This window comes from Neopsephotus bourkii, unplaced genomic scaffold (assembly GCF_033783945.1).
Source record: "Neopsephotus bourkii isolate Nb327-2 ecotype Australia unplaced genomic scaffold, CSIRO-AGI_Nbou_v1 NB_71, whole genome shotgun sequence".
Taxonomy (NCBI): Eukaryota; Metazoa; Chordata; class Aves; order Psittaciformes; family Psittacidae; genus Neopsephotus; species Neopsephotus bourkii.
This window is the reverse complement of record NW_026900588.1, coordinates 746,419-772,891: the sequence shown is the minus strand read 5'-3', so window position 1 is coordinate 772,891 and position 26,473 is coordinate 746,419. Positions and strand designations below refer to the sequence as shown.

Genomic DNA, 26,473 nt, shown 5'->3' with positions numbered 1-26,473 from the left:
GCAAGGATGAAGCTGGGGCTGGTTTCATGGTACATGAGCCAGCTCATCCACTCCTACCTGGCAGCCTGAAAAGAGCACAGTACTTAGGGAAGAACGATGATGTTGGAGAGACCTGACAATTTGGAAGTTGTTTTTCCTCTGACAAATAACAACCCTCTCTGTAAGCTTCAGCATGATCTGATGGAACATGTCTTTATGAATGTTTGAAGTTAGAATTAATTAGTAGCTTTTAGTAGTCTGTGGAGTTGCCTGGTTTTGCTGGATTAATTGCACGCTGCAGATATTACCATGGAAAAACATATTGAGCTAACTCCCAGTAAATATGGGAAAACTCAAAAGTGCTCAGGGATGGAAGACAAAGATTTTGGCTTGGACATATTGCTCAGGGATTCATTGAGTGGCAGAATAGTTAAAAATTCTTAAATCTGAAGATCCCACTTGGTCCCTTGGGCTGAAAGGTTTTATGAAAATTTCATTTCAAAATGACAAACCCCTATATGCACAGGAATGGTTTCCTAAATAAAACCCGAGATCATTTTTTATTCATCCTACATCTAAAATGCCCAGAGGCATAGCTCCATAAAAAATTTAAACTGTAACAAAAGCTCCCTTTCATTTAAGGAAAACAAACCATTCTGAAAGCAACAGTTTATATTATTTATTGTGATGTTTACTCAGCAAGGGAGGCTGAGGAGTTAATTCTCAGTGGAAGTGCTGAATTACTTTAGGAACAGAAGCCCAATTAATTAAGGATCATTTCCTATTGATTTCACTGTACTACAGACCAGACTCAAGAGTACCTGCTCTACTCCTATCCAAGATATAAATAATAATAATATAACTAGACCAGTTACTGCTGTCTTGATGACCTGTAATTCTCACTGAGGAAACACTTCTAAGACTTTGATGTGAACACAATAAAAGCCAGAATGCCTCTTGAAAGGCAGAAAACAGGAAAAGCCCAGAAGAGGCCCTATGCACACTCCAGATCAAAGACAATAGCCAAACGAAGAGACCAGTTCAGAAGGAAGACAAAAGTGGAAATGAATACATTTGTATTGGAAAAAAATCAATAGGAAAAGACCCAATTTCATGCCTAAAGCTTGGATTTTTTTACTCTACAGAGCACTGAACACAAGAACAGACTTCAAGCCCAGAGCCATCTCAGAACTTGATAAGCCCACAGCCAACTCAGAACTTGCTAAGCAGAAATCAAGCCCTGGAAATCTCCTTACTTGACCACTTCGATGAGCATGCTGCATGGCCAGGAAGCACCAGGTCATGGTGTTTCTCTCTAGGTAGGCTTATCCATCCTGAGGACCAGCCAGAGCCCCACACTGCAGAGTTCAGCTTTTCACAGCCCCACTGTCAATAGCTTTTCCATATCAAGCAGCAAAGCAATCACTTCTGTTATCCAGGCTTTTGTAAGGTTGTAATGAGATGTGGAGTAAAGTTTTGGCTCTTTGCAGGGAAGTTGCACTGAAAGATAATTGCAGAAAGACAGATGTATTGGGCTCAGTCTGGGAAATGTAGCAATTATTACATGCATTGCCAGAATACTCGATTAAGAAATTCAGAAAGTTCAGCATTCCGTTGGCACAATTGTGTTTATTTATAAGCGGTGTACACGAAATCGTGTTGTCTGAGAGACAAATACAGCAGCAAGTTGTCTGACAACAGTTTTCAGATCTGCTTCTATAGTGTCCAATGCCTGGAGGAATTCTGCTTCTGCTTCCTCTTAAAGCTAAGCTCTCCCAGCCTTGTCGCAGTCTGCTGCCTCTCTTGACTTCCTGACTGCTTTCTGCCCTGAAGCCTGCACAGCAATATCAAGCCTGTGACCTAGCTTTTGTGTTTGTACTAAGTCAGTAAATAGTCCATTGGGCCATAAAGAGTCCATTTTTGCAAGAGGTTGCCAGGCTAACTACTAATTACTGCCTTGTACAGCAGCTTCTCCTTCAGCTCTCACTGTCCACACTGCCTTACATTTTCTTTTCACTTAGGCTAAAGAAAAGACAGAAAGCACACCCCTGATGTTCAGCCACATTCACAACTCACAGCGTCCATCAATATCACACAGAATAGCAATAACATGGAAAATAAAATACCCTTCTTTACTCAGGCTCTATGACTGGGCAAGTGACTTGAGCTGAGTCCCTATATAAGGCTGCCAGTTACGAAAAACAATGCATGAAGGCATCAACTTTTAAAAAGATCTCTAAGTACCTTTACTGTCTAAAGGAGAAGGTCAGATCCTATCTTGTTATGGCAAGGAGAAAAGGAAGCTGGCAGCAGTGCTTGATATGTCTGCAGCCAACGTGCAACCACAGCTGGAGGAGGACAGGATGGCTAAAATCAGCCCACTGACTCACCAGGTGAGCATCCTCCAAGGCCTGAGGTCAGGCTACTCAAGAAGCAGCAGATGCATTAGCAAAGCTCCTAGCTCTTCATGGTCAGAAAGCAGTCCTCCAGGGCAGGGCTGCAGGGAGCAGGGCAGGCAGCAACAGTCTTTGAAAGCCCGTAGAAAGGTGGAAAAGAAGTAGAGAAAAAGGAAGCTCTTGGAGCCCTTGACTTCGGCCCATTAACCTTAGCCTCTTTGTGCTTAGACTCAGCAGGCAGACTCATGATAGGTAATCACAGAAAATGGCCTTTTCATGTCTTCTGCTGGTTACATTTCAGGTTTGCTTTGACAGACTTGACTGGGTGAGGCCACTCTTTGCCCTCAGGAACAAAAGGACTCAAGGAAGTGACCAAACTCAGTGGAAAAAAAAGTAAATAAATAAAAGGCATTGTAAGTGCTCACCATTTATTTAAAATGAGATATTATGTGAAAATAATTATTCCAGATCTCAGAATATTTAGGCATGATGCTAAATGTGAACATGACATAGGAGCAGCTGGGTTTTTCAGCATGGAGAAGGAAAGGCTGGGGGGAACCAAATGCTGTCTTCAGCTACTTTTAGGAGGTTGTAGAGAAGAAAGCCAGGCTGTTCAGTATCTCGTGCTGAAAGGATGAGAGGGAATGATGGCAGGGGCAACTGTAAGTGGATTCAGAGGAAAAAAATCTTCACCATGAAGCTGGTCCATCACTGGAGCAAGTGTCCTGAGAGGCTGGGGGACCTCTGTTCTTGGAGATTTCCCAAAAAACTTAACTTTTACTCCAGTGTGGGGCTCACAAGTCTCAAATTGAAGTTGAGACAATTTATGCAGGAAGATATGTGCCCTGTTTGTACTGCCACAAACATATTTGTCCTCTATCTTTCCCTGTTGTTTTCCCACTGCACCTCAGGGGTCCATGGATGCATCAGCATAACTGCAAACACAGCACTCCTCAACCCAGCTTCCTGAGTTAAATATTTACATGTTTTAGCCTATTTTGTGTTTCAGTGTAGGCTGAAAGGATAACACAAAGCTGGGCAAAGCACTTTTCTAACACCCTGGTTAAGAGGGTATCATATGCCTGACTCCAATGACATGAACATCGCTCTGGAAACAACTAGATTCAGGGAGACAGACATTGCTGCAATTTATATTTTGTTATTATTCTTTCCAACTAGTAGTAACTAGGAACTCCAAAAGGTATCATTTTGGATAGACACAGCAGGAGCTTACTTCACTGAAAGCAAGACAGCAACCTTACCTACTGACATTCAGGTATCTAACTCCCTCCATATCCCCCATGCACTAGTGGCACACAGCACCAGTATGAAAATGCCCTGATACGCAGGTGCCCACACTTCGAGCAAGGAACAGGATCCAGAGATACCAATGCACAAACAGGACAGGAGGTCAATTCAATATGCTCTACCACAATGAAGCCTGACCAGTGAGCACTGGCTGCCTGCAGCAGTGGCCCACTTGCAACACAATCCTAGGTTAGGTAAAGGACAGCACCATCCCTGCAATCCAGCTCATTCTTCAGTGTTTGCATGGGGATAAAGTCCCAGTCAGGAAAGCAAGTAAAAGGAGGAGGAGAAAAATATAATGGTCTTACAATACCTAAAGGGAACCTACAAGAAATCTGGAGAAGAACTTTTCACAAGAGCTTATAGGGACAGAACAAGGGGAAATGATTTTAAACTGACAGAGGGGAGATTGAGATAAGACATTAGGAAGAAATTCTTCCCTGTGAGGGTGGTGAGGCACTGCCACAGGTTGCCCAGGTAAGCTGTGGCTGCTCCATCCCTGGCAGTGTTCAAGGCCAGGCTGGATGGAGTTTGGAGCAACCTGCTCTAGTTGAAGGTGTTCCTCTCTGTGGCAGGGGATTAGAACTAAGGTCCCTTCCAACACAAACCATTGTGTGGTTAGTCTATGACTAACTCTACTTCCTTCTCCCCTCCCCAAATAAAAAATATCAATGGCAAAAGGAAGCATTTTCTCATTGTAACAGGCCCACTGAGCCTGAGTCAGCCAGGGTCAGTTTTCTTCCTGTTACTAGTTCTTTGATAACATGGAGCCCTGCAACACAGGTGGGGAGCTAGGATCTGTACCTGGAAGCCATATACAAATTTACAAACTCAAAGCCTGCCACAGACCAGTCCCCCATTCAGTCTGTTACACATCAGCAGTTTCCCAATGTTTATCCATCCACTCAGCAGCAACTCCCACAGTATCTGTTTCCAGGAGGAAGATGAAACACTAAGGTAGCTGAACCACTACGGTGTGCTGGCACCTACTCAGACAGCCAGCAAAGAGCCCTGCCTTGCCTCACCATAGAAAATCCTACAAGCTACCAAGTGTAATTTAGGGTATGGTCCATGTTTTGCATTTGTTATTTAAATTGCCCACAAACCCTCATTCTAGAAGAGGACAGACAAATGGTGCCATCCCATTTTATACAAACCACGCCAAGCATGATTTGCAAACTGTCACAACTCCGAGACTTGGTGTAAATACTGATACAATTTTGGAAGTGCCTGCATCCGAATTCAGTAGTACAGTATGAATTTGCCTCAAATAATAACAACACAGAGCAGCTCCCCCAGGGTGTAGATAATATACGTAATCACCATAGTCTCTGCCTATTCAAGTTAACACTTCTTAACAACAGATGTAATCTTCAAGTGAAACCAAGCTCTCACAAATTGCTGTTAATATGAATCACGCTTAACTTGTCTAAGTATCTCTTCTAAGGAGATTATGTTTTCCCCAGAGGTATTTAAATTAGGAATTCTTAACCACTAATTGAATGAACTTGGATAACTGAGCAGGTCATCTTTGCTTCTGAAACAGAGGCTAAAGTCTTCACTCTTTGGACTAAGTGAGGGGATCGTATTTGACTTGCACTGTATAAAAACCTCATGATATGGTGAAGGTTTGAAGGGCAGTGTTTCAACAGCTCTTCAGGGTGAGGTGTATCAGCTGATGCTTTGAGACCTCTTCCAACAGCTCAAAGTGATATGTCACTGCCACAAAACAAGTCTGGCCATTGCATTCACTTTCATTGCTCAGGGATGTGACAAACTAGCAAGGAATTCAGTTCAAGAGCTTGTCAGTTTCAATGTTTTTTTAAGTGCTTTTGGTCTATGCTACATTCAAACATCATTAAGAGACTAAAACAATCTGACAAAGGGATTTATAAATTGCCTGTTGCACAATTTTGGAACAGAGAAAAGCAGTCTCATTGCTTTTAGGCCACCAGATCATCGTTGCGTGTCAGTGCAGGTACTGAATTTGGGCTACCATTTTAGAAGTCCTCCAAAGCAACAGACCTTTATGTCTCCTAAGGATTTTGCAGACATTTCAAAGATGTACTTTAGTATTTTTACACCATGATAATAGTCCAAAAAGTCATTTTGTACTGTTAATTGCAATCTAATTTGGTGCAGTAAATTTAGAAATATTCATATTTAACCACACATAATGCTGCCAGAAAACTACTTAATCAGCAAATGAATGCACATCGAAAAGCTGTGAGTAATGGCTCTAATGAAGGGTGGGGCAATCACAGCAAGGTGGGGAGATCACACAAAACATCACTAATCCCATAAATGCAGAAAAGCAAAAGATAACAAGCACAATATTAACTTAAAACTCATAATGCTCTATTTTAAATACTAATTGATAGTTTTGTTGCAAAAGCAAGTTTCTCTTCTTTGAACTCTGAACCAAGACTGCAAACTGCGGTATACTGAGGCTTCGAGCTGCAGGCGGATTTTCAATACAGCACAGTCCAATTTCCATGCAATTCAAACTAAAACCCACCCTGTTCTTCCCATCTGAGTGGTGGGACACCCACCACCAGCCCACCAGTCTTCTTCAGTATGGAAACTTGATTCCTCCCTCAGATATATTGATAGCTTTCAGTTTTTATCATATTTTTCTGGATATGTTTCAGGTTTTCTGCCTAAAGGGCAAGATACTATAATCAAGAACACTGTATTTCCTTACGTATTTGAGACAAGAAGTGGAAGACTGCACACAAGCATTACATACGGTTGTTTCACAAACCCTTTCCAAAAAGTGACCTTCTGGCACCTGTGATGAAGAGGTTTGCCAGCAGAAGAATTACTGGGGTTCAAAGATACAGCAGAGAGAGAATAGCAAGCAGAGCTTGCTATTTCAACCCCAACACCACAGCACAGCAGCAGCCAGAGCACAGGTTCTTGCAAAGATAAGCTCTTGCAGGTGAAAAAGGAGTACCTTTTGCTAAGCATTTGAATACCCTGTGCCAGGGCACAGTGGCTTTCCAAGCTTTGTTACAAGACAGACAAAAAGGATTCACCTTGGAAGAGGTGAAGTAAAACATAAAAGGAGATCTGTCCTCAAAAGGACAATCTTTGCTTTAAAGTTACTTTTTTCTCCTTTGAGCTTATGTAAAACAAAACCTGAGAAATGCAAATACTTCCAGTATGCTTCCTTGAAGGGCTGGTGATTGTGCAATACAAGTTCTTTCCTGACTGTTCAGGACTGCCCCTGGATCAGGAACCCACTCTGCTGACACCTTAAGCCTCTTGGCTCAGTCAGCAGTAGGAGCTGGGCAACCCAGGGAGAAAACTGCTTTAGGAAATGGAAGAAAGCCTGAAGGAGGTACTGTGAGCTTACTGTCCCCCTAGGTCTTGGGCCTGGTGATGGACTTCCTCCTAGACCTAGAACCAACCAGGCCATAAGGGACTGGCCAAACAGCAACAGGGAACCAATCAGGCTTTTGGTCTGGCAGACAAGAGGCAAAAGGAAAATACATTTCACAGATTCATACAATACCAGGTTGGAAGGAACCTCAAGGATCATCTGGTCCAACCTGTCTTGGCAAAAGCACGGTCTAGAAAAGATGCCCAGGCATTCTGTCCAGCCCAGTCCTAAAAGTGCCCAACACTGGGGAATCCACCATTTCCCTGAGGAGATTGTTCCAATGGCTGATTGTTCTTACTGTGAAAAATTTTCCTTATGTGCATCCAGAGCAGCTGTGGCTGCCCCATGCCTGGCAGTGTTCGAGGCCAGGTTGGACAGGGCTTGGAGCAACCTGATCTAGTGGAAGGTGTCCCCACCTGTGGCAGGGGGTTGGAACCAGATGAGCTTTAAGGTCCCTTCTAACTCAAACCATTCTATGACAACCACAATCTTCCTGGGAGTAACCTGTGCCCACCACCGCTTGTCTTCTCCATGTGACTCCTTGTAAAAAGGGAGTCTCCATCTTCTTCGTAGCCACTCTTTGAATACTGGAATACAGTGATAATGGAACATTTGGCTTTTATGAACTTTTCTATCAAAACACAGTCTCTTGATAGTAAGACTGACCTCTGTGTTGCAGGACTCAAAGTGAAATACACAAACTCACATACATACATACATACCCATCCCCAGAGGAAGTCATGAAGGGCAGCACACATGTGCAACAGCTTTGCAGAATTGTAAGAAAAGGAAGGAGGAGTTACTTGCTGCTTTATCTCCCCAGTGGCTAGTCAAAAGCTACACTATGTTTTCTTCCCTGATGCACACAACAGAGGTTCCCATAATGTAACTTCTCCTTACCTTCACAGAAAAGCTCTTATTCATAGACATATCCACTCAACCAGGAAATGAGACACTGTGGCAACTTTTTTTAATCTGAATATATCTGTAACAAAAAAAAAAACTATAATTAAATTAAAAATTCTATTACCAATTTCCTCCTCATTGACAGCTAAAAATCATGATATTTTCAGAAGCTGAGGGGTGAGAGGGTGTGGAATCCACAGCGGTTTTTCTATGAAGAAAACCCACCTTCAAGGCACCTGTATTTAAAACAACAGAGCACAACCCTCACACATTTGGTAACTTTACAGACACAGAACCATACAAGGTAGCAATTCTGCTGGAGCAAAAAGTTTTCTGCATCGCCCACCTTCTTGAATGCTGTTTCCAGTCATTCTGTTTACTATTTACTACTGACATAAGTGTTAATTCTACATAGTACCCAAGTTGCCCAACACTTTCCATTCTGAAAATGTCTTCAGCTGCTACTGGTTTTGCTAAACTTCCGTGCTCTACCCCACTATCTGCCTCCCTCGACTTAATTAGCTATGTAGAGTATAGAATATAAATGTAATGCACCATGTACCCACAAAGCTTTGCCCAGATTAGAAGAAACTGTAAGTGAGGAAATGAAAAAATCCCAGTTATCCGTATCATACTTTGATGATGGGATCTGAAATACGGCAGGAGGCACTTTTTATGTTAAGAATGTACTTGTTGCCTTTGCTGTGAAAATCTGTACAACATCAACCATCCTAAAAGCTTTTGTACATCTTTCCCTTACCCTCAAGTATCAACATGCTTATTTTTAGGAAAAGCTACTTATTGTTTAGCACCTCAGTTCCCAGAGATGGGTTACTGCAACTTAGCACAGATTTGATGGGAGATTTCACCTTGTGCTCCTCTGCTTAGATTTCTGCTGGACTGGGGCAGTAGAGAGATAACATGGAGACACCGCAGTGTCAACAGTAATGAAACAGATGTGCTGGGACTCATACTAGAGACACAAAGAACAGTTTGGGAAAATGGAGCCCTGTAACTGACAACTGAGAGAGAAACCATGAGAGTGGAGAAGGGCTGTGACAAGTTGTGCAGTGGTTATCGCCAAGAGACAGACTGAGAAAGAGATGGAAAACAGAAATGAGTGGGATAGCTGGAAGTGAATGGTGGATAAATGGAAATGAGGAAAGAAAGCCGCACGAGGGAGTGCTTAGCTCAGAAGGACAGAACAAAGGCACAGGCACACTTGCAGTGAGTTCCACATGGGTGTCCCACAGCACAGAGATCCTCTATTTAGTGCTGTGCAAGCTATGAACTGACAAAGTCAAAACTAGAAAAAAAATATGACTTAATTGTGCATTGTAATTATACTACAGCTATTAGTTACACAGGTAAGGCAGCACAGCCAGGAGCCTGGAGTCTGTGTGCAATACACACAGCTTCTTGGTGGCAGCTTCCTGGCCTTGGTGTCTCAGCGAGTGGAGCAGAAGCAAGCTTCTGCCATTCACCTTTCCTCACAGCTCCTCTCTCTGGCCAAACACTTATGTTAGATGGATTCACATTGAAAGCAGTTGCATTTGGAAGCTTCTCAGTTGCTCAAATGCTGGAGGTGGATTATAAAGAGGGAAGGACTGGTTAGAGTGTTTTGAGGTGTGGGAAGAAGGAAGTTGCTAAGAGAAGAGACTAATTCAAGCTCCTAAATGTCTCATTACTTGCTCATGCATATTCCTAGTATAAGGTTGAGAAAGAAATCACTGCATATCCAGCCCTGACAGCAGCTTAAAACCTGGATTCTACATTATCTCTCTCCTTCTCAGTGACAAGGCAGGAGATCATACAGGATTTTTTAGGTCAGGCCTCTGTTACTTCAGCTGTGACTTAACGTATGTATGCACATGCTGGGAAAGACGCTCCTCCATGTACTCACATCTTCTGTTATGGATGCATAGAAATAAGCAGGCTCTTCTTATGTCTTTTATCCTCTCAGGAGAAATGAGCACAGCTAAAATCTGTCAGAGCCTTGGGTGCAATCAGTTAGTACTTAGACAGCATATCTGAAAGAATGCGGTAAATAGGGAAAAAGACACAACTTGCTCCAAAGAAATAACATTCTCCCCCTCAACCATCCGCTCCACTGAGCAAGTAAGAAATCATGATCCAGAGGGTAATGACTGGCTAAGAGAAGCTCCTAGGTCCAGTGCGGGTGTACTATGGTTCAGACCACAGCTTTTGCTCAGTGCCGACAGCTTTGTAATCAGTGTTCCAGTGGTGGTGCTCTCTGCTCTAATTATTCTGCATATGTCTCTCCTCACAGCCTGGAACAGGCTTTCTAAGGGCTGAAACCACTGGAATGAGGACAATTGATGGAGCTAGTCAACACTGGTTGCATTCTGCAGAACCTTGAATAAGAACCAAAAGACTCTTCCAAATCTTAGGAGGGAAGTTTCCCCCTGCTTTGAAGATCACTCACTTCCTGGTGCACTCAAGTTGAAGGATTAAGTAACTTTTCCCAAATATAGAAAGTATCACAGCCAATCACACACATACACACACACTGCTGCCTTCTTAAGTGAAGGATCTGAGGAGGAAAATAAGATTACAAATTTAGGAGTATAATGAGATCAAGTTAAATTCACACCATTTCCCCGCCTAGGCACAATCTATGCCATTAGAAAGGCTTACTTTTTCTTTTTTTCGTTGCAATTTCTAATCTCATTATACATTTTGTCCCAAGAATGATTTATCATAATTTCAATACTTAATGCTACACATTTTGTGAAATATTAGATTATGTTCTAACATAATACCTTGACTCTTCCAATATTCTCTGTCTTCATTAGCTGGTATCCACTCACTCTTGCCATACTACTCGGCACAGCTATAAATAGAAAGACCAGTCAACCAAGTCACATAGTCCTGAAAAGGTCAATGTAGTGTACTAGATCACTGTGATTTAGAGAAGACTATTCACAGAGTAGTAAGTTTGACGCCTCACTTATGTGACAATGAAAGTAAAGAAAATAAAAGGCATTGAAGAATGATCCTCTATCACTTTATGCCAGAAATCACTGGGAGATTGGGGGATTGCAAACCCCTCAACATTATTATCTTTATAGCCTAATGTAACTTCATGTTATTCTTTATGTACTGTACCTCTTATGCTAAGTTTCTGTGTTTCTCAAAGAGACAGCAGTCTGTTCACTACTTCTTTTGATGGTTTTTTTAATACAAATATTTAAGAAGCTCTTAAGGAATACTCAAGCATTTTCTGAATCATGGCCCTCACTTATCCAGCTTCCAAAGAAATTTAGACACAGGAAAAAAAACAAAGTGAAAATCACTAAGCTAAGGATTATTATTACTGACTCCTTCCCCCCACCAGGAGAATAAGAGAATTATGGCCTTGCACTCGGTCTATAGAAAGCATCTGTTTGAGCTCAGTGGCTGTGCCACCATAGCTTGTCATGGAAAAGTACTTTTAGAGTGGCTGTGAGCACAGGCTGCTCCGCAGTGCATACATCATACTGCTGCCTCTACAGACATCCCATGTCCACATGGCAAAATCCATGTGTCCTGACAACTGCAATGTCCCCACCTCTTTCACCACAGCTCAGAATTCCTAAGAAATCAAGTATATACTAGAGAAACACCTGCAAATCAGCAGTTGCCTTCCCAGGCCCAGGTTCAGTCATGTCTTTGATGTGCTCCCTGCATCACTGATCCTGGTACCCAATGTTATTAAATGCTGCAAAAGTCCCAGGTTAAGATGAAAGCCAGACTCTGTGCCAAGTCATCTCCAGGCATGCAGTTTTACCCAAAGAACACCATGTACAGTTGTGCTGTTCAGAGCTGCCCCAGAGAAAGCAGTCATGGCCCACATCAGACAACCCTCACAACTCTACAGGTTTGCAGAGTAAAAGTGTCTGCAGAAAAAAACAGGAAGGAACAACGTAAAAGGGGCAAAGAGAGAGGGTATAAGCTAGCCTTTCTGAGATAGCTGCAGCAGAACTGGGCTTAGCACATAGCCCATAGTGCACTCTGCAGTATGCTTGAGACCATCTTGAACCTCTGGGCAAGTTCAGGCATCCACAGTTCCAAAGACTAGGGAAGATGTACTGGAGTTCTGTAGGTTTGGGGAATCAATAATAATGACATTTCAGGCAACTTCATTCATGGAATTGTAATTAACCTAATGGATAATTGAGAAGTAAGCTCAGCTAATATTAAAACAAGAATAATCAGCGACCTAATTTCTATCCTATGGATCTCACTGTCTTCCATGAGAGAATACCCATTTCCCATTGAGTAAGGAGAATCAGAGAGGCTGGACTATAGCAAAGCTGCAGCATCTGCAGGCAGTCCAGCTGAATAGCCACATTCCACCTGCTGATGCTAGTTAGGTGCTTATATGGCAAAAAAAAAGCCTGTAACTTCTATTTTTCACACATGAGATTTGAAGTTTGTTATTGGGTTTGGAGATGGGGGAGGGGGGTGGTTTAGGGGTTTGTGGCTGGGTTGTTTTTTGGTTTGGTACCATTTGTAGGCTTTAGGGTTTATTGGGTTTTTTTTTAGAAAAGAACCCATTAAGACCTTGTTTAAGGCCTTGTCTACATAAAAATAACATCCCAGTAGAAGCGATGAAGCCTCCTCCTCTGACAGTCACAACTCCAATATAGAAGCTATTATTTCAAGAGCAAGGTTGTGCACACTGCTAACCAGTTTACTGAGGAAGTAATGATACACTACCTGTGTTGCACATTTTTCACTGTAGCTGGAAAACTAAGGCTATTCTCTTACAACTGACTAAATAGGACCATAGAACCATAGAATGGTTTGGGCTGGAGGAGACCTTAGGTCATCCAGTTCCAACCCCCTTGGTGAGCAATAACTTGCCAGGAGGGAGACTAAAAAAAACCACAAACCAAAAAAACCCCCCCACCAGGCTTTTTCTTTGTCAGCAAAGGTTACCCAGGAGGAAGCAAGCGAGGGAGAAGTGAAGCAGCACATCTCCCCACTGATCTGTGCCTCCTGCAGACTCCCACCCAGAGCTGGTGCCTTGGCACTCTGCTGGTGAGCTCCAGGTCCTCTGGCAGAGCAGGTGGCTGTGGGTGGCGTGCTCCCTCCATCCTCCTACTCCCAACAGATTTGCTGGTGCTGGGAGGGCGTAGAAAGCAAGCTCCACCTGAACAAGCTGAACCCCTTCACTTTTGGGATGATGGCTGAAGGGATGGAAAGAATGCCTGTGGAATTTTGATTCAGATTTTGTAACATATGGAAATTGGTCTGCAAGCAAAGCAAGAAATATTTAGAAACAGTTGGAGAGGCTGTCATTGAAATTTATCCTGGCTATGTCTAAACATGGAAAAGGACAACAGAAACCAACATTAACTTAGGAAAAATGTAAAGAGAACTGACTATGCAACAAGCAGAAGGCTTATTTCTTTTTAAGTATAAACAATCTGGTGAGGAAGAAGAAAAGCAAAACTATAAAAATAAGCCAAGGCAAGTAAAAACTAATGGGGGAGGGGAATAATAATACTCTGCATCCATCTGCAGGGATTCTTTTCTTGCACAGCAATCCCCAAATACAACTTTCTTAAGGGAGAAACCAGACAAAATATTTCTGTTCCAAGTTATCACAGTGGAGGACAGTATAAAAGGAAGGTGTACTATGGGGAGAGGATAACCTTTAACTATAGACAAGGTTTCTAGATACCTTCTCTGGGAAACTAATCTTTCCAGACTCCTTTCACAGCCAATGGAAAGAAACACTAACCTCCACAGGTGAATTCAGTATTCCTAAATGCAGGTGGCACAAATGCCTTACAGTAAAGATAAAAACTGTAACAACTCACAAAACATGGGTCATTTTCTTCAAGCTTTGACTGTTTTGGAAACCTGGGCTGAATTACAGATGGAACTAACGTCACTGCCTTTAGGGAAAGTTAAGGAAATGAGTGTGAGGACACAGCACCCTTGCTCAATCCTTCTCCCCCTTTTCTGTTCATGAAATACAGCACTGTGCATTTCCATTCGTTCCCTTTGTGTTTTTTTTCCCTTCCCTCAGCTTTGTAATGTTTCTTTTCACTCCAGTGCCACTGGCAGTCCCAGGAAAAGGGAACTCCCAAGCTTGCATAAGTGCAGATCACCTCCTGTTAAGTCCACACATTTTCTTCCTCACTCTTGTTTTCTGCTAGTGGAGAGGTCCCAGCCACAGGGAGCAACCCTTTATGCACAACAATAGCTCATTTACGTTTGCAACTGAAGTGTCCTTTGTGCAGCAAATCTCTAGACTAGGTAGAAATTGTTTCCAGGGAACTTGTAAAAAGGCCATATTACAAAGACAGTGGAAAAATTAGAGTGGAGGCAGCCTAATAAAATATTTGAAATATCAAGATTAGCAATTACTATAATCAAAGATAAAGACAGAGAGTGCAATTGCTTCCAATTTGAACACCATAGCATTTACCCAATTTTACCCAATAGATGCCAAATAGGCAAGATTATGTAGATTTTCAAAATGAGTTTATCTATGAACAACTGGTTGAGTGGATCGACAGAAAAAGTAATACAACATGTTGAATGTACAGCATACTTACAGTAGAAACACAGTAACAGTGATGTTATTGCTGTACAAAGCTGCTGAACCAAACAGCATAAATTCAATACAAAGACTGAGTTATTTTCCACAACTGTACATTGGAGAGGCAGAGCAACCTAAACTGCCCTATGTTCACTTTAAAAATTTTAAATGTGTGCATGTAAACTCAGAAAAAATATCATAGGATCCTTCTATTTTCCCTTCTTCCTATGCTGTATCTTAGAACACCAATTTGTCCACCCTTTGTTTCACTTTTCCTTTTCCTGTGACAGAGCTGCACTCTGGCTTAGGAGGCCAATTCATTGCAATTACTCACACCAAGTCTGTTAGAAACAACTAAACAGAGAAACTGGTTTCTGCCCGTATTCCCAGAAGTATATAAACAGTCCTTAACTTATTATGATAACTTATTTTCAGATCTAAACTTTCAAACCCACTGGTTACTCAGAATCCTTTCTGACAGAAGACAGGAACCACAGCACATGTTGCATTTTGCCAGCTGCTGCAATACAGAATTTCTGTAAACTATTGCAAGCTATATGCAAACCACAGTTTATTTTTTATTTAAAAAAATAAAGATCTCAATAAAACTTCAGTATTGCTTACAAATTTCTGCAAAAATAAATTGAAGACTTTGAATTAATAACATTGACTTGCTGATAATATTTGGCAAGTTTTAGGGATTACAGAAGAAATAGGAAAAGCAGAAACATGCACTGAATAATGCATGCTTTGTAGTGTATTAGGTCAGTATCTCAAACCTCCCTGACTCATAACACAGCAAGCATGCCCAGTGTGGAAGAAATGTGTGGTGTCGCCTAGGCTTCACTGCACATGTGCTGAAGCACCATGTGGAGTTAAGCTATTCCATGACATACAAGCAACATGTGCTTGACATAGCAGGAAAACGCCAAATTTGGAATGAAGTAGTACATTTGTGTATCAGGACATGAGCAAGACTGTGCCAGGCTAGAGGTGACAAAGGAGAAGAAAGAAAAGATATGGAACCAAATTAAAATATAAGTGAAACTCTTCATGGCTTAAGCAAATGCACCCAATGGTAACTACTATCACTTTTCAGTTTGTTGATACAGGGAATATTTGAATAATCTCCCATCCCGCCTTTTTCTCCTCTGGCTAGTTTTCTTGCATCATACCTTTTGTTTCTAAAGGTCAGTTGTGAAACATCTTCCTACATGCATGAATTCTGTGCACTAAAAAATGAAACAATGTTTCCTATGAACATCTCAATTAGCTGACACCAAAGGCAAGGGAGAGAGCTCTCCTACTTTGAAATGAAGGTTCCTGGCAAGGTGACATATTTTTCTGCTTCTTTAGGTTAAATATACTTGTTATTTATATGAAATCCATCTGCTACAACATCCTACACGCCCAATAGGAACATACACTTAAAACACATTAAAAACACATTAATGTGTCTTTCCATACTGTGAAGTGTTAATAGTGCAAAAAACTATTAGGACTGGGCTGTCAGGCATACACAATAGATGAATTGCTGGGTCAGCATGAACATACACTGCACCATAATTCATAAAAGGATCCATTAACATATAGCAATACAAGTAGACATAAAAAAGAAAATAAGCATTTAACCCTAGTTTTTAGCCCTTCTCATTCTTTTTTGCCCTTCGAGCAACCAAATTCTTTGGAGCTAGCAACTGCAAGCTAGGCTAAAACCAAACCAAAACCCTAAAGCCAGCTATGAAATAGTGGCCCATTTTTCAAGTCCTGGAAGGGAGACAGAACCATCTATGGGAGTAGAAAGGCACAAGCAAAACCTGGTTTTGCCTGTAAAAATAGTTACCAAAGTTAGCTGTGTTCTCATTAGCATGATCACCTATTTGAGCACATTTGTAGAAGGTTATAGTGCATGACTGGCATGCACTCTGCCGCAAATATATAATTTCCTTTTTTTCATATATTCAGAGACAAAAAGAATAAATATATTTTTTAAAAATCTGGACTTACCTGCCCTGCTGAAACAAATGGCTTTAAACTGAAGGGTGGAGATCTACATGAGACATTAGGAAGGAATTCTTCCCTACTGAGGGTGATGAGCTGCTGGCACAGGTTGCCCAGAGAAGCTGTGGCTTGCCCCATCCCTGGCAGTGTTCAAGGCCAGGTTGGATGGGGCTTAGAGCAACCTGGTCTAGCGGAAGGTGCCCCTGCCCATGGCAGGGGGTTGGAGCTAGGTGAGCTTTAAGGTCCTTTCCAACCCAAACCAGCTGATTCTATAATCTACTAACACAGGCTTATTTTATGGGTTGGCCCAGCAGTCATAATTCAGGGTATAACCAACAACATCTTTGTGAAATACTCTACTAGGTACCTTCCTTCTAGGCTTTGTGGAAATGAGCCCAAGACTTTCCATTCACGATTTAAGAGGCTTTAAATGAGCCCAAGACTTTCCATTCACGATTTAAGAGGCTTTTCTTAGGCACTGCCTTACTGTTCTATCTGTAGGATTTATGCACTACCCCAACAGTATTGTGTCTTACGTATGTCCACTCTGAAGACTGTTTCTGGAAGCTCCCTACTTCTCAAATCATCATCAAGCTTCACATAAGGTTCCTAAAGAGATCAGTAATGAAGCTAGTAACAAGAGTGTGCATTTAGTATTTCTCACTATGACAATGTTTTACCAGTTCCCTCAAAATTTACACCAAAAGAGTCTGAATCCTAAAGTCAGAAAGATGCTAATGTACATGAGAAACAAAAATACGGATTTGCTATCTTTGGGGGGGGGGGGGGAAGCCTTGCACATTACACATGGTGTCACTGTATGCAATCGGTGGAACAGGGAATTAACAGTGGGAGAAGAGGAAGAGGCAATTCTTTTTTAAATTATCTTTCCATCTAGGCTAGAGGAAAAAGCAGGTTTAAAGTAGCCACTGCAGTCATAAGAACAGGAAGGATGTATCTCTATGAACTCCATAACCTGTGCTTTTCTGGACAAGCTGTGGTCACAGTGAGAAACTGAAAAAGTAAAGATGAATCATTCCTGTTGCACGCAGCTGTAATAATGCAAAGGTGTTAAATCTGTGCATGAAACTCCCCCATCCATTGTTGGGAATACGTTATTATGTATAGATCTCCTCTAATCTTTAAATATAGGACTTTAAATCTTTAAAATAAATCTTTAAATAAATAACGTTTACATGTATATCTATATATAGGAAGGCAAGTCTTCAGCAAAATAACAAAACAAGCCATTCACTTTTCTGAGTGCAGGACAGCTAATAAAATCAAGGAGCTGGACAGTGGTGAGAAGGTATGAAAAAAATCAAGATGCTCCTATTTCCAGTGTTACTACTACTATTAATGTTGTGTTTTAAAGCTTTCTTTATTTGTACCCTTTCTGGGCTTTTAACTGGCTCCTTCAACTGAACTACAACACTGCTGAAAAGTCCCTCTGACACCCCAGCCCCAACCATGGCAGATCCGAGTCCTCCTTTAATGCTGACTCTAGAATTATTCCTTGCAGCACTGCCATTCCCCACAGATGTCTTTGTTTAACTTGACTATTCTGTTTCATCTGCCAGCATTTTCCTCTAGCTAAATTCCTACTAAATGCACTTTACTTCTCTAAGCCTCATCAGGTATTGCTCTAAATGCATTCCTTCAAAAGCAAAGAAAAACTCCACCTGCCTTTAATATGTGTATCAATAAAGGGAGGATTAGAAATCAGCACTCTTAGACTCAGCTGAGCAAACTTTTTTCTGCCTCAGTTTATTCAACCATAAAATGGCTATAATGTTTAATACAATATCACAAATAGTAGTTAAGAAGCTTAATGTTATTAATTCAATACTACTGTTTCTGACTTGCTACAAGGAATATATAATTATTTCCATGCAAAGTCGATATATATTTCTAAGATTTACAGTTTATGGTTTGTAGTCATTAGAATAACAAGGTTAATACCCCAGTCCTATGGAGCAGAAAGTAGGATCAGCATTATAGTCAGGATCATATTTTTATTTGCTATTCATTTCTTTTAAGTAAGTCTGTAGCATTTATTTTCTCCTATAGGGCAGTATTATTAATAAATACTTACTGCCAGTAAGCTTACATAAATTTATTTAGAAACCCATTGTTTAAAAAACAAAATACCCTGGAAAAAAATTAATCCCCCCCTTTTTTTTTTTAATGCATAGGGCAGAATCTTTTTCTTCTATCTGCTTTAGCAAGGGTTTTCTCTTAGGTCTATCTACTATGGAAATATTTTCAAAACAAAGTAAGAATAAAAAACAAAGCGAAGAACCAGGAGCAGCTGTAAGTACACAGAATGTCACTGTAATACAAAGCCTAGAAATGTTATTTCTAAAATAACATACCTGAAGTTGTTCTTTCAAGAAAATTATAAGTAACTGCCAAGTTTGATTCTGCAGGCTGTATTTACTGTAACATTAACAAGTGAGGATATTTGTGTCTCTCTAAAGGGGACAGGGTTGCATTTAGCTGTACTTTAAAGCTTCTGTAAGAATGACTCTGATCTGTACATGGGATGCCTGTCAGCCATTTCCAGGACTAACTGGACTAAAGTATGGTACAACCTAATTTTTCAGCATACACCACAGAGTTTTGAGCATTCATAAATGCTTCAGTCTTTTGAGTTTGTTTTCTACTGTCTACGACTCTGTTGTATCCAACTGCCAGCAGAGGGAGAAAACACAATATGAAGTACAGAGTATAACACAACGCACCATCTCTCATCTGCACTACTGAAATAAATATGATGTGGCTTCAACCATTTCTTTTCTAGGACAGGGTACACTCATTGTCAGTTCCCCAGTCTGCAAGTAATCTGATTAATTGCTGGGGTTCCTTCCCCCCCTCTACCTCTTTTTCCCCTCTTTCCTCTTTTGACTTTCATGCCATGCAGGCTGAATCTTTATGAGATATATAAATAGTGGGAGAATTATGCAGAGGGCTTTATTATGAAACTAGAAATCATTTCACTGACATTAATAGGAAAGTCTGTCTTTTGGAGAGCTCCACATTTCTAGATGCCATTTCATGCTCTCAAGGTTCCCTAATGCAATGAACCAGGGCAAGATGGGAATTGCTTTACCTCTCTTGTGCTTGAGACATGTGTATGTGAGATAGGCTGCCGAAGGGCTACGTTTTTAAGTATCAGCAGTTAGTCTTCTATATAGACTGGCTTCTCTTTCATTTAACAATTTGCTAAGCTTATTGGCATACGTGCAGTTATGTTAATCAGAGATGACTATTTCCCTCTAAAGCTGACCTCCCCACATCCGTGCAAGTACACACATGCACACAAAAGCTATAATAATATGCTATTTAAATAAAGTGCTTTCTCATCCCTTCCTTAGGCATAAACCCTGTCAGTTGTAACAGAGACAAAGGGCAGAAAGCTCTTGCTGCTGCCTCATTGCCTCCTAGCTTCTGGCACTGGGAGGCTTGGCTGCCTACCTCAGGTGTTCAGTCCTCTCCATGTGAATCCTCACACGCCAGGTAAAGACACAATTGTGACTGACAAGTTAAATGCTTTCTTCTCAGGATCCTAATCCCCATCTACTGCCTGGAGCATGGTATCATGCACCAGCTGCTTTAAATAAACAAAAGCAGGGGATGCACCAGTACAGCCGAAGGGTAGAACTCCCAGGCATAAATTACCTCCTTATTGTTCTCAAATTCCTAAAGCAGACTGCCCTTTAGGTCACTCTGCTCTTTCCAGCTATAGTGTGTTACACACACAGATGATCATGCACCTAATAGCAAGTGATGGCAGTGCTAAATCACCTGACACTTCTAGCTGCCTACAGGTGCTCATGAATCATCTGGTGTTTCGAGAATTGCTGTTCCAAGGCTGAATTAAAGCAAGCTATGGAGGGGTGAATGACAACCAAAAAACATTAGACACTCACTGTATCACAAACCCTCCTCAATGAGGCACTCACCAGAAATGGGACAAAGCCCTGCTGAGGTCCTCGCTCTGCCAGCAACCAGAATTTTGCTCCAAGTCTCCTGTACAACAGACCTCAGTTGGTGCTGCTGCAGGATTGGCTTCTCTAAAGTAACATTGTTACAAACCCCTCTCTTCCCACTTATGTCTCCCTAGGTCAGAAGAGACATCCCAAACTTTAACGAGAGCAGTCTCAGAAAGCAGAGGTGGTCTTGAATTGGGCTGCAAAGAGGAAACAATATAGTGCAGGGGAGAAAAGCTCTACAGTAGTATGCAGTGAAGCAGAGGAGTCCAAGATTTGGTGCTTGTGTCACGTGAGGCGTATTATGATAAATAAAGTTTGCTGCTATCAAAGCCCATTGGAACCATGCCAGCACCACCTTCACAGGAGGACCAGCAGAAGGAAATGTTATCCATAACATCAGAGGAGGGCTGTTACTGAAGGCATAACAACAACAGCAACAACCTGAACAACTGGTCAAGGGAAAAATGGGCCGCAATAGATCCAGGATGGAAGAGGAGGCTTGCTGACAAGGCAACAGAGGAGAGATGCTAGCTGGCCCCCATCCTGTTAAATGACAAGTAGGTATGAAAGATGTCTGACGTGTCTGTCCTGTGTAGCCTGGCAAAGCTGAACATCACATGCCATGGGGCTGTTCTGAACCTCCATTCATAAAATGCTATGGCTATGCTGACTGATGAACAGACTAAAGCACAGTCTGTCTACGCAAGGTCTGGTTTGGGTCAGGTTTGCTTGCTGTAGAATGCTTGCAGAGCCAGGTTCCTTCCCTGCACACAGCTAAGGATACAATCTACATGAGCCACCACACTACTGCATAAAGGCTTGCAAGCAGGACTTGAACAGTCAAAATACCTTCATCCATGAGGCATATGATAACCCACTTGGGACTGACCTCAGTAATATGCTTAAGGAAACATTTAGACTAGTGCACGTGTAAGCTTTGCCTGTTGCAATGTCTCTGAGCTTATGCAAACCTATTCATAAGCAGAAAACGATGTACAAACAGTGAAGAGGAACAACTAAATTTCAACCAGTGCATGTGTGCATCTTTCCTGAAAAAGTAGTGCAAGCAGAACTACAACCTGTCTTTGAAGCAAGGATGCAGGAGCTTCACTGTTTTAAAACTACATTAATCTGACAATTGCAACTCAATGCACAGCAGTGGGCAATAAACTTCAAGGACCAGTCTGGAGCTGATAAAAGAATGGTGCAGCTGGCTAAGCAATTTTTACCTGCATGTAAATTCTGCTGATTTAACCACAGCTTTCTCCAGGGATTTCTCTAGTATATAGACTCCTCTCATGTCAGAAGGACTTGCCTACATGTCATACATAATCAGATTACTCCAAAAACTCTTTTCAGGGACAGTCAGGAAGAGAAGCAATGTGTACACAGCTTCTGCACTTCAAACACTTGCCATGCAGGCAAGTCTTTTGAATATTAATTGTCCCCTAAAAAGGTTATTCATTCAAGAAGCTCAATACCCTACATATACTAGCACCTAACCAGTAGGTTTGTACTGTACCATAACTTGTAGTAGATCCTAACACCTTTGGCATCCATAATGGCTTTAATACTCATAAAGGCAGCCTATAAAGGAGTGGCTTGGATTTATCACAGTGTGTCTCCATAATTATGCATGTACAACAACTTGGCCATGGCACCAGCGAAGCTAACACCACTATGTATTATCCAGCAATGGTAGGTAAGGAAGTTTTATACTGCCACAATGGTAACAGAGACGATTCAGGCATGACTCTTACTGACAGGTACCGGGCATGCTTTGGTGTCTGTGTAGTTCTGAAATCAAAGGAGCAGGCAGCTCCTGGGCTCAATGCAGGCAAGGGCTGGCAGGTAGACTTGTCCACATGGAGATTCATCTGCAAAACCAGGCCCATGGACTTCAGTGAAGTCACTGCAGCACAGCAAAAGAAAAAGCAGGCCAATCCTGTGCTACAAATGCCTTGTGCGGGATTGTTGGTGTATTTAATTCAGCATGGCAAGGACTATTTACCCAGATTATTTATTGTTCCTTTTTTCATAAGGCCATGGCTTGGTTTTTTTTTCCTCAAAAAGTCATGTTTCTTACTCTCACTTGTAATTCGGTAGGGGCAAATAAAGCATAGCAAATACACAGAAAGCAGAGGCCTAGCAGGATACTTCATTTTAGACTTATTAATGCTTGCAGCATTTGCTGCTTGTATCAACTTCCACAAATGGTGCAGGCACAGGGGAATGGTTTCCCAAGTAGCAAGCCACAGGTAGATTTAAAAATTACTGACTCAGTAAGGGTAGCATGCAGTCAGTGAATAACAGTGTTAGATATAGGAATGAGCACATTTCATAGTATCAACATGCTGCAGAGAAGGTTATAGCCAGCGGTAACATGCTTATTGTTACCCATTTCCATTGCTGGGAAGAAAACACAGTGTAATTAAAAGATTGATCTCCTGGTAACAATGCTTAATAAAAACAAAAGACCCTGAAAGTAATACCAGGCTTTCAAATATCATTCTCCGTTTTAATTTTGCCCGAGTCACTTGTAAGGAGCTACAAATAGCTAAAAATCAAGCTCAAATCTCTGGACTTGATTCTGTTTCCTCTCAGACCAATATATATGTCTTGAGTAAGTTAACTGAAGCTAATGTAGAAGCAAAGGAATAAAACTAATGCAAGTGAAATATGAATTAGCCCTAATCTGCAATTTTCTGGTTCAATCAAGCCAAAGTAAGAAGAGTATTGGCAGAAACAGAGATAGAAGATATTTTATGCTCTGTGTATAAAGGTATTTTTTTAATTATTTTTAGGAGACATGACATAATACCTGAACTTGTCATTTCAGAGGGAACACGACTGTGATCTGATAGTTTGGGGATTTTATTTTTTCAATACTATGTAGATACCATATGCTGCAGACCAAATTCTCCACTAATCTAAGCAGATGTAACACCTTTAATTTTAGTGCAACTCCACTAGTTCATAGTACTGTGCAGCACTGACATTTTCATGGCTTGTGTTAGTACAAGCCAATGCAATTTAACACCACAAGCACAGCAGTATTTGGTAAGGACCAACTTAGCTCTATCTACTAATGCTAAATCCAGAAAAGGCCATTATATTACACAGTCTGATCTGCTGGACAGCATAGCCCATTCAATGAGCCAAAACCTCTAATTAAAATAGATTAGAATTTGATCCTGAGCATGCACATTCTTAGCCAGGTAGCTAAGAATAATGAAACAGAGAATGGACTGAGCAGCATCCATCCATAGATTTCCAGGCTTTGAATTCTGGCCTCTTTCCAGCTCTGATTGCATCTCTCTAGTTGTACATTAAGGGGGGGGGGGGGGGGGGAATAAAAGATATTAATAAACTCATACACACCCTTTAAGGCCTGCAGACAATTGACTGAAGCACAAAATTCAGTAACTAACTGCAAGTACTAACTAGGGAATTCAAACCCAAAATTTCATGAATACACTAAGACTGAAGCAGAAAATTTTGTTTTCTTCTCCATTAATCCACACAGATAGCACAGCTTAAAATTCTCTGTGACATGAATTTGAAAGACTCCTGGTGTCCACTCATCAGGTAAACTCTCTCAGCATTTAATGATCCAGTTTCTATGGAGTGCCTTCTTTGTTCCTTCTTCTTGTGCCTGGAAAGCTCCTCTTATTCTGAAATTGAATTGGTTCAACTTTACCTTCCACCTACTGCACTGTGACATACCTTGTAACCATTGCTGCCGTATCACTTTCCATGTTTCAGGACTGATTTCCAGTTCCAGAATTTCTTTGCATCACATTACACAAGCCTCTTAAAAGGCTAACAAACAGTTAAGTCTCCACACATGCTATGTGAGCACATATGGAACATTTCCTTTTATCACTGTTGAACCTTTCCAGTGATTTCACTCCAGAAGTTTCACATCCTCTTCCAATCTCTCTTGGACATTATTCACACTATTACCAGTTCTCTTCTCTGAGAAAGTCTACAAATCACAAGATTATATCACTGCCTAGGCGGTCAGTAGAAATACTAAAGAGCATCAACCTCCAGTTTTCAGGGCATGCTTACTACAGACCATGTCTCTTGTACCGTTAGATCTCCATTTGCTGTATTATCTGTAGACAAGCCAGATTTTAATTCAACTAACATGTCTGATACATCTCACATAAGGCAAGTTTGCTTGTTTTTTAAGCACAGTACAGTTTTAGCACTAAATCAGCATAAATTCAAGGATGGTATCTTGAACAGACTTCTAAAACCTACAAAACCCTTGCCAAACCACCCCCACAGAAAAAAAAGAGAACATCCTCCCACAACCATTAATGTTTCCCTCAAATAATGCCTATCTAACATTCAATTCCTGCACATTTTTAAATCCATGGTGCAGGCTGAGGTTTGTGAAAGAATAAAGGGATCAAACTGCCATTTACTGCACAGATAGCCATGACCACCCTCACCACTGCCAGCAGAGATCAGCTCACCTTCACTACCTTCCAGAACCAAACAACTCCTGGCTACTGCTGCCCTTGCTGCATCTCTATTTGATTTCAGTATTTACACCTAACAGTCACACAACTGCCCTTTAATATTTCACTGATTTCACTGGCTTCCCATAAGGGATAAACATGCAAGTCACATGCTGGTGAGCAGGGAGTTGCTCACTGAGACTTCACACCAAATGCAAAGAGACATTTGCACATCATCCAAGGCAGGTTCTTCAAAATGGTAAGTAACAACCATTTGCTCCACTCTTCACCAGAAGGGTCTCACTTATAACTAGAAAAATAGAATTACATGGTCTAAAAGTTTCTCTCTTTTGCTTCAAGACTGACAGTTCTCTCTAGTGGTAGCTCTGGATGTAGAAAGCACTCAGGAAAGCAGATGCATTAAAAATAAATGCAAGAGTCTTCAGACATGTTATAAGATACTGAACTTTCAGAATAAATAATTTATACCAAGGGTTGGATATGCCATAATAACATCCACCCAGCAGCTAAGAAATGTATAGGAAATGCAAGAGCAGACCACAGAGGCTAACAGAAAGAAGCCTGTCAGCTATGGCTGCAAGCCTAGTAGGAAAAATAACATCATGTGAACTAAAAATTATTGGAAGAGAGCAAAGGGATGATCAATTCACCTGGGTTTTGTTTCTTTCTCCCTAATAGCTAACAAGAACACAGGGAGCAGAGTACTTTGCAGAACTACAAACCTGGTGTATTTCTTCGTGTTATGCAGCTATAGTTCTACACAATAACAAAAGTCATAGTTGCGAAGCCTTCACTTTAAAAACGGACAACTTGGGATTTGCCATGCAATAACAACACATAAACTCTTTTAACTGAGTATCTCACTTCTCACACTGATTTTAGCATTATACTAACTAGCACCTTCCAGTAGTATGGTATTAACAAATACAAGATTAGCCTTGGTCAGGATACTTTCTTGAGGTAGCTGCAATCACACTGCCATCAATCACTTCTCCTGTAATGGGCTTACATGATAAAGCAAAATCCATCGTATAAGGCAGCAGATAGAACACCAAATACACACTCCTCAGCTGGTATGCACAGCACTGTATTTTATCTCCATCCCCTTGTTATTAACAAAACCCCATATGCTGATCTGGGGATGGATACCATGGCACAGAAGCAGGAGATGGGAGCAACTGAGGTAAAATAGTGGGGGAAACTTAATCCCAAACCCTATAGCAAATGATTACTTCCATGTTTCTCAGCCTCTCTTATATCACTGGCAATCAGGTCTGTCTATACTAAACATTTTGTATCAGGAGTTCAAAAAGACAGTCCAAAGTAATCAGTGTATTGCATAATTTCTAAAGTTGTGTAGATATGCTCCACCACCAGAGAGCTGCTAGGTCAGAACACAAATGCACATACCCTGACAAGGAAAACCTTTCAGTCTGAAGTCTCCCCTGTAA

At 41.2% G+C, this 26,473-nt stretch overlaps 1 long non-coding RNA gene across 1 annotated transcript; it reads left to right on the top strand.

The window, feature by feature from the left end:
* The first annotated feature begins 4,696 nt into the window (after positions 1-4,696).
* On the top strand, positions 4,697-12,751 carry LOC133212293 (uncharacterized). Its single transcript, XR_009725450.1, has 3 exons — positions 4,697-4,745; positions 8,120-8,278; positions 12,523-12,751. It is a non-coding gene; the product is annotated as an uncharacterized LOC133212293 (long non-coding RNA).
* The last annotated feature ends 13,722 nt before the right edge of the window (positions 12,752-26,473 follow it).